Source organism: Micropterus salmoides, unplaced genomic scaffold (genome assembly GCF_014851395.1).
Source record: "Micropterus salmoides isolate LMB-PRFRI ecotype aquatic unplaced genomic scaffold, ASM1485139v1 Ms_hic_scaffold_1, whole genome shotgun sequence".
NCBI classification, from domain to species: Eukaryota; Metazoa; Chordata; class Actinopteri; order Centrarchiformes; family Centrarchidae; genus Micropterus; species Micropterus salmoides.
Window position 1 is genome coordinate 6438368 of NW_024040040.1, and position 12410 is coordinate 6450777.

Consider the following 12410-nt stretch of genomic DNA (forward strand, 5'->3'; position numbering starts at 1 on the left):
GTTCTGCAGGATGCTCTCCAGGCAGACGTTGTGTGTAAACTCAGCCACTTGATGGCAGTAGCGCTCTGAGCGTGTTGGCGGATCTGTGGAGTCTTGGATGGACTGAAGCTGTCTCTGTTTGTGTGTGGAGGGTTATTGAGGTTGTGGTGCGCCTGCTACTGATGGGTGTGTGTGGGAGGACAGTAATAGGCTTCCTTAAAAACTAGACTATGTGCTGTTGTAAAAAAAATAAATAAATAAAACAACATAATAATAATAATAAAATCAAAAAGCCTCTTGGCACGCTCAGCCTGTCTGATATCCGTATAGAAATTTCACCAGTCCCTTGTGCTGCTGATGCACCGTGGCTGTTTTGTCTTGCCTTTTAATAATGAGCTGTATAATAGTGTTGTTTTCTTCGAGGGTGTCATGACCACGAAACCGCCGAACAACGCTACACATTTCAACTTAAATGACACAAAAGGGGTCGAGGACGAGACGGGGCTTTTTATTGTCTCGACACGTCTCGGAAATTGCAGCGCTGACCTACAGACGCTCCCAATTACTGGAGCAAGGAGTAGTGTACATGTTAATCATGTTAGTGCCATGCTCGTGGACACTGGCAGGACAGTGACAGTCAGTTATCTGGCTGATTGTAGACTCATTAGTTGTGAGTTTTATCTTTAATACCACTGATTTCTGTGCTTTAAGATCACTGTTTGCACTTACCTATTAAGGCCGTTGCTCCTTAATGTGTCATGTTCCACCATCTCAGCCTCTTGTTTAATTGTCTAAACTTCCTTTTTTTTTTCTTTTGTGGCTCATAAATGTCACAATCACATCCTGAAAACGCCAATATAGCTTCACCCAGAGCCAGTTTTGTTATCTGAGCCCCTAATTATTATCACTGTTAAACAATCTCTCAACCAACCGCTGCCCAGATACAACCTGAAGCAGCTATTTTTAGCTTCTTTTTCCTCAGCGTGCCGTGATGGAGAGGCGAGCCAGACGGCCTGAGGAGGCGACTTGGCAGGATCTGTTGAGTCCAGGTGATGACGTGTTCTCCAGGGAACCTTTCTGAGCCGGACTCGGTGTTCACGTTACTCCAAAAGCACCTTGGGAAGCACAGCAAGGCGAGGTGGACTCTTTGGGCAGGCAACCAAAGGGTCATAATTAACATCACAGGAGTTTTCTAGAAAACTTGTACCATGTTACCACAGAAAGATAACACTGTTGTGGGTCGTTCAAAATCACTAAAAGGTTAAATTCAACCTTTTAGAACTGTCATTTTAAACATTTGTGAGTCATGTTTCTTCAGCTGCAGTGGGAAAACAAACACAAACAAGCTCAAGCAAGCTTTGTAATCCCCTAGCAGTTCACATTTTGTGTTACACCGCTAATGTTCCTCCCTGCTTTTGTGGTTCATGCAAGGCGTTGCATCTGCTGACAGAGTCCTCATATCAGGGTCCAGAGAAATCCCCCAGCTTGTGATGCAGCCAGAGCCTCAATTAGGAGAATAAAGTTTTGTTTTCTTGGTTGCACAGCCTTTATGTCTTTATGAATTGTGATCGAGCTGATTTTTGTTAGTATAAGAGCAGAAATTAGTTCATCTTGTTCTCTCTAGCCTAGTAAATGTAGCATTTTGGGGGTCCTATAGAGCCTTTCTGCTTAAATACAGACAAAATTGACGATCACTGTAACCAGGATTTTAGAAATGCTGAGGCTGCGAGTTCAAATTTATCCCAGCACAACCAGAACCAAAATTTGGCAAAATAAGACAAAAATGTCACCAGCCACCAAAGAAAGTTTGTAAAATCGTCCACATATATATATTTAATTGTGCAGCTTTTCTTTCTAGCTATTTTTGACAAATTTCTCTGAAGAGATTAAAATTTCCCACAAGAAAAAAGCAGAAGTTTGAGAAAAAAAAAACAAGATTTATTTATTTTTACATTCCCAAGATCCCAATAGTTATTTAGGCAAAAAAGTCCCTTTATTAAAATATTTTTTTGGGTGTAAAACATTCAGATATCAAGTACAAAAGACATCAGACTGAGTCTGTAAAAACACACCATGAGTAATACCTGTGTGACTGTAGAATATAAACTTCTCATCACGTCATCAATACCTCTTAAACTCTTCAGAAACAAAACCTAAGCCACAGACTACCACCTTGTTTTGTTTTGTCTGTCTGGGGCTGTCTTGTAGAGCAGCTTCCGTGTGTGCTGGTAACAGAAACCTGCAGAGTCTTTGCCCTGCGAGGCGAACTGCTGGAGACCACCACGCTAAATGACTAACCTGTGAACTGAGCAGACAACAGAGCGGGGTCGTGGGTTAAACATGAACCTGGTTTCAGGAAAAAAAAAACATACGACCGGTTACATCTCCTGCAGCGCTGCGATCAGGACCACCTGAGTCAAGCCTGAGTCAGACTAAAGACCACAGCGAGTCATGTTATTGGCAGCAGGCTGCAGACTAAACATCACATGGCTTCATGCCTCTTACTCTCTTTTTGGATTGAAAAATGTGTTTCTATTTTTATAAACACATGCCGATTTTAAGCATGACACTAAAAACATCCTGCAGGGTTACCACGTGCGGTGCTTTTTATTTCAATGCTTTACAGTATCGTCAACACAAGAAACTACCTGTTGTGTCTGAATGCATCACTTTACGGGTTTCCCCATAAGGTGCTGAGCCACCCAGATCAATGAATCATCTTGTCTCGTGATCAGTTTAAATAGGAACCACACTCTTAAATGAATGGCATTTTGTGTGTGAAGTAGCACCTTATACACCACATACATTTTCTATGAAGTTGGCACGGCCTAAAACAATATAAAGAAATCAATGAATAATAACTGACACAATGAGCCTTAGAAAACCCGCCACGTGTAATTTGTACAACGTCAACTCCCTCTAAAAACACCGAAAGCCATAAATTACCAGAAACATTAGCTGAGGACACGGAGGTGCTGTGCACTACTTTTAGTAAACAATGCAACACTTTTGTTGCTGTACACGTGTAAATAATTGCCATGCAAAACAACTCCTTTCATCCTTTTCATTTGTAGGAATATTAAACGTTTTATTTGTAGTCAGAGGCTAATATGAACTTATTTGCTGTATGGAAAAGGACGGCCTGCTTTGATTCTTGCTAGCTTGCTAGCAGTTTGCACAGGTGAGCTGATTTTGTCAAGCTTTTGGGAGTGTAATTACATTAATTACTTGCTTTTGTATGATTCAGTTTAGATTTTAGGTTAAATATATTCAGTATTAAACTGTTGTTTGGGCAAAACACACATTTAAAGATGTCCAGTTGGTCTCTGGGAACCAGACATTGTTGTGACATTTTACAGTATAAATTTAAAGAACTGCTGGATGAATTGATCACGTAAATATGTATTTGCGGTGCCTTAGAGATGAACCAGATCAATAGACACACCACAAAAAGCTTTCAAAGGCAACATTATGTTTGTAGCTGGTAGGGTTTTTGACTTCCTTCAGTAATAAATCATTGTGAAGTTTAAGTCCATGAAGGAAGCAGTTTATTGTAAATAAATTGGCCTGCAAAGCCTCTTTTGATCTGGGATTCATCCTTTTTGTTTTTACAGTAACATTAACAGTATCTGTGTGCAGAGCAGAATGAGCGCTGCAGTGTGAACCGGGTGCAGCAGAGTTAAGATATATAAGAGCAGACAGCTGTCACGGTCGGTCTGGCATCACCCCGCTGGCTGTGCTCATGCAGCCTCGCCTCTGTTTACACAGGAAAGTGAGGAAGCTGCAATGTTACCTGTCTGCGTACCTCATCTTTTACTGCACGTTGACCTTATTATGAACTCATAATACTCTGAAATTGACATGACCTCCCATGAATAGGCTTGATCACTTCTATGCCTACAAAAAAGATTAAATGTGAATCTTTATTTTTAATTTCCATTCATTTAAAATCCCCTTAGACTGTTTTCCCTTCTCCAAGCACCTTAGAAGAAGGTGGAGTTCTGTCAGAAAACTGTTAGAGACTGTTGAACCCAAATTCATCCTCAGCACTGCACCACTGACAATAGGTTATTTCTGCCCACCGTTTTTATGATTGCTTTTGTATTACTGTACATTGTCGGCTACGTAGCAGAAGGGAGTTAAAAACTACAGAACAGGTTGATAGTTGATGTCTACAAAACTACCATGAGCGGTTTTAATGACTCCCAAAACGACATATATGAGCGTTTTCTCCAAAACGATCTGTTCCCCATCTGCAAGGCCAAAGTGTAAAGCTGTAGGGTTAACCGGGCACAGACCCCTGTGATTGTTAGGTGTAGGGTAAGGGGCTTCGGGGACTGTCGGTGCCTTTAACAGTAACATAATTAGCTAGGGCTACAAGAAACACTACCTAAAATGCTAAAAATAAACACTACAAAACACAAAAACCCCAACAAAATAATTGCTAACACTAATAATACTAAAAAACAAACACTGATGATGGCTTTTTGTTTCACACAGGAACCGAACTCTAGTCTCCTGGGTGAAGCTCGCCTAATTATCTAACCCTCCACCCTACCCACCTCCAAAACAGGATCATTGTGGTTATTTATATCGTACACCTGGTGTTCTTTCACATGCACTTCGTCACACAGCCATAAGAGGCCACTCGTAAGGTAATATTCGGTAGTTTTAAGCCCTTCAACTAACGACCTATGTTGTCGTTTTCCAGTTATTAAGGACAGTTTTATTCATCATCAGTCAAAATATTTAAAGACTTGTGTTTATATGTAGCTCGTAAAGGCCTGTGATTCCTTCTTCTAATAACCAAACAGCTAATAATGTCCTTCCTCGCCAGACAAACAAATCACAAAGGCATCAAATTACCCTTATTTAACTATAATGCCTTAATCCCGGGGTTCCTCAGGGAACCATCCCGGGTCCCCCTGTAGTTTTAATCTAAAAAACCTTAAAGGTTTCCTTTGGGGTCTTTCACATCTCACAGTGTGCAGGCATGGTAATGTATTTTAAAACATCCTAAGCACATTACAAGCGTGTTACACACCATTCTGTTTGTATAATCACATTTGGAAGCGACATGCCTCATTATCAAGAGAGGAAATTAACATTTTCATCCACCGGCCACAATGGTTGCTGCCTTCCAAATTTTGCCAAAGCGTTTCACTGTCTCACCAGCCAAATATGATTTTGGGAAAAGAGCTAAAAAGTCTCAGCAGGATGGGAGGTTACTAGTGTTTAGCTGCAGGCTGGTGGTGTTTTTCTACACCACAGATTAGTGACTGCAGACACTGGAGCTGCTTTTCATTTTATATCAGGAAAATATCAGAGAAAAGTTGAAATATGATGGCTGAGGGTTACGTTAAATCAATAAACAAAACCATCCCTGTCATAACACTAATCAGTACAGTGCTTGAATCATGTACCATAATATATATATATATATATACACACACATACATACATACATACACCCACGCGAGGTAGATTAGGGAGCACCAGCAGTATGCTTATAATGGACATGCATTATTAATCATTAAAAATCAATGAGAGCTGCGAGCACTAGTGTAGGTCTATGATGTGGTTAATGATGGATTATAATGATAATTACTATGAGATGAGAAAGCAGTAGATAACAGCACTACAGAGTGAAGTGTCACTAACAGCACTAATTACAGCAAAATCTAATTTTCCCAGATGCACCGACATCTGCTGCCTCTGACAGATGCTGCTTTCAGACGGAGAGGACGGGCCGTGAAAGAGAATCAAGCAGGAACGTGTATTTTATGTACGGCTGCTGGTATTCGGTACATTGCATTGGTGAAAAAACATTTTTAAAAAACATTGTAAAGCCGCAATCTGTTATAATGAGTTAATTGTTTAGGTTAAAGGTCTCATATGCAAAATCCAAACAAAAGACCTCCAAACTATGAGGAAAATAATCATCCTCTTTCTCCTGCTCAGTCTTTCAGTAAATGTGTGTGCAAACTGTCCATAAAACAACACACTGTTTGAATTTTCCTCCCTTCTTGGCATCATGGAGGTATCTGCGTAGCATCTGACCTTTTAGCACATGACAGACAGAAGTTTTTATTAAATTAATTGACTAATTAAGAAAAAGATCATTTGTCGCAGCCAAACATTTCCAGAATCGAGCTCAACGTTCATTCTTGATTTTGCTACTTTCAACCTAAATGGTCCACTTGCTTTTTCGTTCTGGAGATTTCAACCGTGTCACATGTACTTCATCAGAAGATGTAACTTTTAAGTCACTAGAAGCACTAGAAGTCCTGGAGGTGCTTCGTAAGTTCAAGCATCTACAGTTCCATCGTGGCAAATGAGCAAATGTTGCTGACGAGGACCATGAGGTATGGTCGAAAGCTTCAGAACAAGTGAGTAAGTGGACCTTGACTTGAGATTGTTTTGTTAATATGCAGAATCAGAAGCAACCAATAATGACAGAGACTGAGGTTATTTTTCTGTGTCAGCGACTAATGTTGATTTTTGTTTGATAAATATTTAAAGAAAAATGCCCTATTTTTGTTACTTACTACCTGTTTTCCTTAAGATGATCTTTGGAGCATTTTAAGGACTTTTTAACATCAGTTTGGCTCCATGAAAATGGCTCCATGCTGTGATGCCTAAAAAGTGCAGACGGGGAGCACAAGTGCTACTTTGAATTTCTGAAATAAAAAAAGAATTTAATTTTATAGCTGCTGGTTTTCACGGAGGAGCCTCACAGAGGATCGAGGAAGCGGCAACCCTTGAATGACGGTAAGAAAAAACTTCCTCTGCCGCTGTTCAATTTAAAAGCAGCTCAGTAAGTATAAACGTACATCCTTATATACTTACTGTATTTGAAGGGTCTTGCTTTTTATGCCACATTTTCAGGCGAGTTGCTTTGATTTCTTATTTAAAAGCTTTCAGTTCAATACTGTAACAATATCTGTAATTGGTAAGTCGGTCTGCTGATATGTTGGTGGTAATCTGGTGAATTATTTGTTAATTAATCACACACACTGAGCTAAAACAGTTTTATAGATGTACTATGAAATATATATTATAGATAGAAATAAACATTTCTAATTAGTCCACTACATTGATTTATGAAACAAAAACCAAAGACATTCCCATCAGCCTCGCACATATTAGCACGCTAACATGCTAATCTTAGATAGGAAAAATCATTAGCATTGTCATTGTACGCTTGTTAGCATGCTGAGATTAGCATTTAGCATAAAACTTCTTATTCTTATTATTAAAATAAAAAATAAATAAAAATAATGTTGATTTAGTAAAATATAGCCAGTTTTATTATGAAACCCCCCTCGCCTGATAATGTATGTGTGTGTTTACGCAGGAGAAGGAGAGCACAGCGTGCGTTGACATGAGTTAAGCAGATTTGCACAGGGCCCATTTACTGGACTTTTTCAGGGGCCCAGTCATTTCTATGAGCAGGCCTGGTAGTGGTAGTATTAGTAGTAGTGGCCTTCATGTTTATCTCTTTCTTTCTTCTTTATTTTTGACATTACATTAACTAATTTAGCTGACACTTTTATCCAAAGTGACTTACAATTGCTGTATATGTCAGAGGTCGCACACCTCTGGATCGACTAGGGGTTAAGCGTCGTGCTCAGGGACACAATGGGGGATGTGTTACAGTCGGGAGTAGAAACCGGGTCTTTCACACCTAAGGCGTGTGTCTTATCCTCTGTTCCATCGCCAACCCAATTGCGGTTTTGTCAAATTCACTGTGGTCCTGAATCGGTGGATGCCAGGAGTAAATCCCTTCAGCAGGTTCAGAAAACACCTTCAGACACAGAACCAGGAGAGTAAAAAAAATAACACAGATGAAAGCATTGTTTCTGATTTCTGGTGATGTTACTACATATCTAAAACAAAAACAAACATGTGTTCCTAACTGGCATCTTTGCAGTAAAAACTGTTTGTCTCACAGGTTTCAGGCCCAAAAGTTCCCCCAATGCGAAAACGTCAGTGTCAAACCTATACCACCAAAAACTGCAGGTACTTTTTTCCTCCTCAGCAGCTGATAAACAGCTCAGCCCTGAGATGCGTGTTATAAAGTGTAAAAGCCGTGTGCGCTGTAACTGTGACCTTTCCCCCTCTCCAGGCAGACACCTCCACACCGAGCCCACAGCAGCAGCCACCTCCCCAGCACGGCTGCATGGACTTCAAAGCTGCAAGGCTGGCGCGATACCAGAGTCACACCATGCAGCACTTTACACAAAGTTTACCTTCTGCGCCTCGTTGTTTTTTACTTCACATTTTCCACAGCTGTCCCACGCAATGGCGCTAATTAATGGAAACCCCTTGGAAACTGTTAATGTTAGTAGATTAATTTATCTACAGATCATTTTTCCATCATCCACGATTGTTCCACAGTCACAGGAAGAATTTGCCCTCCTGGTTAGTTTTTTAAGTTTTGGGTCATAGGGTCATGTGTTGGGCTCGTCACGCAGACAAAATTAAATTAAACTGGCAGCTATAAGAGATGTATTTGTACTAAACATTGTGCAAAGTTATCAAAGTTAATAACGCTCATTTAGGATATGAGGGATTTTTAAGACTTTAAGAGGATAAGGAGTTTTTTCAGACCCCATACTCAAGTAAAAGTAGTAATATCACCTTGCCAAAATACTCCATTACAAGTAAAAGTCCTGCACAGGAGAGTTATCATCAACAAAATGTACTTTAAGTATCAAAAACACCTATAATGCGTAATAGTGTTAAACTGTTGTATCATTGTTATTGATGTATTTGTGTGTAAGTAGTGTAGTGTAATGTTGCTTAAGGTGGAGGTAATTTGCACTACTGAGTATACTTTAGTAGTTTAATCTGTAACAATGGATCTCATTTTATAAACTGATTATATGTTTTGTGTGTAAACCGCTAAGTAACTAAAGCTCTTAAATAACTTTAGTGGAGTATTTCTCACTGAAATGCAGTGAAGTAGAAGTATGTAGTAGCATAAAATGTAAATACTCCAGTACAAGTACATCAAAAGTGTACTTCAGTACAGTACTTGTGTAAATGTACACAGTTAAAAGTCTTCCATTTTTGCATTTGGCTTGTTCCGATTCAAGCTCTGGTGGTACTGTATTTGTATTTGTAGTACAACTGCAGTAGAAGCAGATGGATGGATAATATCAGTAGTAGTTGCACTAATAACTGTAGCAGAGATAATAATCAGAAATGAGTAATAGTGGTACTTTTAGTGACAGTATTAGTATTAGTGGTGTTACTTATTATAGAAGTAGAAATTATTTTTAGTCTCTTTAATTATAGTTTTAATTCATAAATGTAGCTTGTAAGGTTTCAGTTATTAGAAGTACTGTCATAGTAGTAGTAGTATAACATGAGCAGCGTTCCTGAAATCACTCATCATCATATCCTGCGCCAACAGGTAAAGAAGCAGCAGTAATACCTTTAAACAGTGTTGTAGTATTAGTGTAGTAGTAGTAGTAGTAGTAGTAGTAGTAGTATAACATGAGCAGCGTTCCTGAAATCACTCATCATCATATCCTGCGCCAACAGGTAAAGAAGCAGCAGTAATACCTTTAAACAGTGCTGTAGTATTAGTGTAGTAGTAGTAGTAGTAGTAGTAGTACAGCAGTATTTGCTGCAGTGACTCTGAGCACTTTTTTTTTCTGCTGCTGCTGTTCGAGCAGGACAACAGGGAGACTTTTTGTCCTGGCTGGGATCAATCGCTCCATAGATGACGCCCACCCAGCCAGGCCTCTATGTGGGCAGCTAGCAGCCCAGCAGGCCGGCCCGGTCCGGCCCCGCCCGGGGCCCTCCTCCGGCCCCCGCATCCTGCAGGGCCAGCACAGCGGGAGAGTTGCACTTTACATCTGAAAGCTTTCAGCTGACACTCGAGTGAACTTTAAAGTCAGTGTAGGAGAGAGCGGAGCTTTCTTATTGTGATTTACTTCCTGTTGAAGGCGGGGTCACGCACAACCAATGGTGTGTCAGTGTGACAAAGAAAGGCTATATGATTGGACGAGAGGGCGTGATTTCAGGAGAGTATAGAAGAAAAGAAATAATTTCTGTCACCGAAATTTATCAAAGCTATCAAACTCATGGCTTTTAATATAGAAATGGGACAAGAACAACCTCTTAGTTATGTCGTTAAAATCCAAACATAGTGCACATTTTAACAGAATATCTAGCTAAACAAAATGGGAATTAAGTACGACTATAGTACTCCACTACTGTTGTGCAAATATTAGAATTTGGCTGATAAACAGTTGGTGGCACTAATTGGCCATTAATTGCCATTAAACCACTGCAGAAGAAGAAAAGTCTTGATCTTTATCAACCGATGGAGTTTAAAATTGTTACGTTCAAAACTGTCCCGACCATCTTGGCCTAAAAGTTGAGATTCAAAGAAATTTTTTTTATTACTTTAGTAGCTGTTATAGAAGCTTTCAGTCAAAGAAAGGAAGTTTTTCATGTTTTTCGTTACAGGTTGTTTGTAAGCGTTGGAGAAAACTCAAGGCTCAAACTGTCTGATTATAAATTTGTGACTTTATGTGATAAAAAAAATAAGGTTTGTACCTTTTTAAAGATTTGAAATAAGTATAAAATATGTATTTACATTGAAGCGGTAAATATAACAATTACACCACATACTTATTACGGCGTATAAACATTTACAACTGAGTCATTTATGTGGGACGAGCAATAAAAAGATTGCAATTAAACTCTGAAAGTCGTCGTTATTATACTGTAAAAGATATTTACACCCTGAATTTAACCAAGGCGCCGTGCCTCTACTCCACTAGACTTCTCTGACAGCTTTAGTTACATTCCTGGTTCAGATTAATGATGAACACATTTATTTTTACATTATTATATCAATAAAACGTTACTGATCCACAGGGAGGGAATTCAGAAATAAAGTCATTTAAAGTTAGCCCCATGTTTACCAGCTGCAACATTAAAGTGATGAACACATTAATGCATCCACAATCATAATTAAATATTTATTATTCTCAATGTGACATTCTGCATCATTAGTGTTTTAAGTATATGTTGATGCCAATACTTTTACACTTACAGTATTTCTACACTGTGGTATTGTTACTTTTACTGAAGTAAAAGTACTTCGTCCCCAAATGGTGAAAATAGGTGGGGACCAAACCAGAGCAAAAAAGAGAGAGATTATTGAACTTGTATTGGTCAGGTGGTTAGTGCAGGTTTAAAAATACCATATCAGCAAATTAACAATCAGATTTGTAAGGAGGCAGAAGAACAACGTGTTTTAGAAGTTGTAAATGTATTGATGTTTCAACAATGTTGTATGAAATATTACAAATTTGTGATCATCTGAACTATATAAACTATGAACTACAGAAAAATGTTTTGACTTGCAGTTGCAGACATTTAGCTGAGGCTTTTATGCAAAATGAGCTTCAGTATCTGGATCACAAACCTTACAATTTAACAACAAAAAGGCTTTTAAATTTGTGATTTAAGCGTCTGCCTCGTCCACGGCCGACTTCTAATAACAACATTACAGTGAGCTTAAGTTCCTGGATCACCCACATCAAACACTCAGCACATTTACATTTAGTCATTTATCCGTTGCTGTTGTCCAGAGCAGAGTGCAGATTAAATTCACGCCCACAGTCAGGACATTAAAATTTTACTCACTTACTTACTTATCACTCACTTTTCTTTCTTTACCTGTAGAAACTTCCAGCTCCGCTTCACTTCCTGGACCGCTGACATGACCAGGAAGCAGTGTCCCACAGAATCTGTAGGAAATTATGAGTGTCACCTCCAGGGGAAAATCTCTCTGAGGTGAAACACAAATTTGTTCTGCTGAAGGTGTATGTCGTTGAGCGAAAACCACAGATCTTTTCAGAGGTTTTAGCAGGAAGGAAGAGGAGAAGATAAGAGGAATTGGAACCTACAGCGTTAACAGTTTGATTCCTTGTTTGTTTCCGCAGGTAAAAAACAAAGCCTGGGTTTGATTTCCACTGACGTTGGTGGAGGTGAGGTGAGCACATTTGTTTCTTATTTAGGACACTTAACTTTATACACACGGGAGTTTGTCAGATGTTTTTTTAAAGGCTAATAATGATAATTTCAGAATAAGTGAGCTCATGCTTTGCAGTAAACATGTTTACATACTACTAAACACATTATTAAAGAAATGTCATGCCTCCCAGATTTGGTTTCTTATCAACTTATTGAATGTATCTGCAAAGTCATATCAGCAAAACAGACAACCAATTTAACAGCCGCCCCTATGAACTGAAAGGATGCCAAAGGATGCCATGTGCATCTGAAGGACGTTTGACACCGTGGGAATGAGAACAGGCTGGTGTGGCACCCCATCTACAACTGTGGCCATTTAAAACGGGTAGAAACGCTTTTGTCTTTAGCCATGTTCCGATGACATGTTG